This window comes from Mirounga angustirostris, unplaced genomic scaffold, assembly GCF_029215605.1.
Source record: "Mirounga angustirostris isolate CCGP_5_RB_7025 unplaced genomic scaffold, mMirAng1.0.hap1 SCAF_3, whole genome shotgun sequence".
Taxonomy (NCBI): domain Eukaryota; kingdom Metazoa; phylum Chordata; class Mammalia; order Carnivora; family Phocidae; genus Mirounga; species Mirounga angustirostris.
This window is the reverse complement of record NW_026991711.1, coordinates 175,289,262-175,292,349: the sequence shown is the minus strand read 5'-3', so window position 1 is coordinate 175,292,349 and position 3,088 is coordinate 175,289,262.

Sequence of the window (3,088 nt, the reverse complement as noted above, 5' to 3'; positions counted from 1 at the left end):
GTGAATATGTTATTTTACAAGACAAAAGGGACTTTGTAACATGTGATTAAGTTACAGATTTCAGATTGAGATATCCTGGATTAGCCAGGTGAGCCCATTGTAATCACAAAGGTTTTAGAAGAGAAGGGCAGGGGGGCACCTGGGTGGCTCAGATGGTTAAGCGTCTGCCTTCGGCTCAGGTCATGATCTCAGGGTCCTGGGATCGAGTCCCGCGTCGGGCTCCCTGCTCCTCGGGAGCCTGCTTCTCCCTCTGCCTCTCTCTCTCTCTGTCATGAATAAATAAATAAAATCTTTAAAAAAAAAAAAAAGAAGAGAAGGGCAGGATGATCAGAGTCAGAAAGTGATGTGATGATAGAAATAGAGAGACAGAGAGAAATAGATCAGGAGATGCTGGGTGGTTGGCTTTCAAGATGGAGGATGATGCCCTGAGTCCAAGCCATTAGAAACTAGATGAAGCAGAGAAACAAATTCTTCCTTGGAGCCTCCAAAAGGAATATGGCCCTGCTGACACCTTGATTTTAGGACTTTTGACCCCCAGAACCATGAGAGAACAAAACTGGGTCATCTTAAGCCATTGAATTTGTGGTAACTTGTTACAGCAGCAACAGGAAATCAATATAGTGGCAAAAAGAGAAATAGAAAATTGTGATTTATTGAATTTCATGGAGGGTAATACTAAAATATAAGAATTAGAAGAAACAGAAAAGATGAGTGTGTGCCAAGGGTGCTTAGTAAACACCAAGGAGAACACATTACTCCCCCAAGAAGTATAGGTTGAAATACAGTTTCTTAGAATTTACTTAAGTCCACAGGTGTCAAGCTCAGGTAGAACAGCAGGGACAATAGCCCTATGGCCTTACCCAATTCCGTGGTGATGGTGAAGTCTCAGATGAAAAGTTGATGCTCAAATATGGCACATTAGTCCACATGCCCCAGGATCTGTGCCAGCAGCAAGAGATACAACCCCCCAAAGTAGTCATCCTGCTCACCTCCTGCATAGATAGGAGGAGGGAAGTCACGTGGTTGAACATGAGGTTGGATTGGTGGCAAGGGCAGGGTGTCTCAAGAGGCCATTGGAACAGGTTGTAGGATGAATCTCAAGGTTCCTGTTGTCAGCCTTTGAGGCTACTTTTGCTGCCTGAAAACTTGGGGGAGTCCCTCTTGAGGGCTCAGCCCTGGGTACCTGACCTCCAACTCCTCCTGGCTCCCACTCAAGTCCCTACATTCATCATGAATGCCACAAATAATTTTACTGCAACACAAAGAGATTTACAGGGGTGCAGACTATGCCCAAGTCACAGCCCCAGGTGTGCAGAAGGTTCCAGCATAACAGATGAGTCTCTTCAGAAATCACTCTGTATGCTAATTTTCTCCACCTCATCCCCACATTCTAAACCTTTCAGGGTTCATGCCTGGCCAGTCAAGAAAGCTTTTCCTCGCTTCCTTCAGCTGTTATCTTTAGTCCAAAGCAAACGATTCTTAACTCCCTGGCCATTTTGAGTCCAGAGATTCTTGTCAGTTCCCTTCTTTCAAATTCCTAGTACCCACTACACTCTGAAAAACGAGAGAACTCCAGGCCAGCGTCCCTGAGAGAGGACATTCCTGGAGCAACCTTGGTCTCCAGCTATCACACACAGACAGTGACATCCTTCTCTCTACCATCGACTTGTCTTCCCCTTAGCTAGCACAGTCCTCCTGTCCCTGCTGTCACTCATTGTTCTCTCCTCCCCTCAGTGCCCTTCCACAGAATCTCGCTGTCTTTGATCTAATGGTCTGACTCAAAGTCATGCTTACTGCCAGCCACAACCTGGATGGAGAGATGGAGCCTTGAAAGGATCACAGAAAAGGTGTTCCAAATCCACCTACAGAGACACATCCCTTCTGTTCTCCACCTAATCCCCACATTCTAAACCTTTCAGGGTTTGTGCCTGGCCAGTCAAGAAAGCTCCTTTGATCCAAGCTCCTTTTTAACCAGCAACTTTTAATATTTATCTCCTAGGCAATTAATATACACAAGCTAATGGAGACGATCTGATCACCAAGGAGACCCCATCCTTACAGTGTTGTATACTCCTTCTGAGTATTTCAGTACCATCTATTTATTCATGCTTCCATTCATCCAGCAAACGTGTAGTACGGAGGTCCTACAATGCAGCAATCATCTGAAGTAGCCATTAGTGATGTGCATACACGCCTCCGTTACCAGTGAGGAGATAACGAGCCCATGAGTGTCAAAGACACAAATGCCATCATGCCCTTTCATACCTCCCAGCTTCACTCACATCCTTCTGTCTGCCTGGAATGTCTTTTTTTTTCCCTTCAGCACACAAGAACTCTAATTTGTCTTTCCCAGATTCCCATGGCCAAAGTCCTTTGACCTCTTCCGTACTCCACTGCACCTGGTTCCACCCAGACTGCACTGTTTGTACTGGAGGTAGCTGTGCTTATGTACCTGACCCTCCTACCGTAAGTTCCTGGAGGGCAGAGGCCATATTGGATTAAATGTTGGATCCCCAGTCACTGGTGTAGTGCCTGATACACCGGGGCTTCATAAATATTTGCTAAACTTTTAGCAAAAGGAATTTTTTCCCTCATGGAGTCACTTAATATAAGTTGTGTGTGTGCATGAATCTGTGTGTGCATGAGTCTGTGTGTATGTGTGTGTGTGTGTGTATAAATCTGCAACTTACTAGCTATATGTCCTTGGGCATGTTACTTCTCTGGGCTTCAGATTATAATGGAAAATAATACCTCTTCATTAAACTGTTCGGGCAAATGAGAAGAAGATGCCCCTAAGTGCTCAGAAAAGCTCCTGATGCATCTACCCTCTCAAAAAATACTATGATAACAGTAATAGTCATAATTCATATGCTAATATATTTTATTCTCTTAACCCTAGACACTTTATTAAAAGTTAAAAATAAACAAGGCTCTTGCCCTGAGGGAACATAAAGTCTATTTCTCCATGTCTGCTTGCGTTTCCTATCGTACTGTAAAAGAGGTACTCTAAAAACAAAATATGCAGGGCTGCTTGTTTCTGTGGGGCTGGGTGGGACTGGCAAAGGCAGCTGGGAACCATGGCAATGTG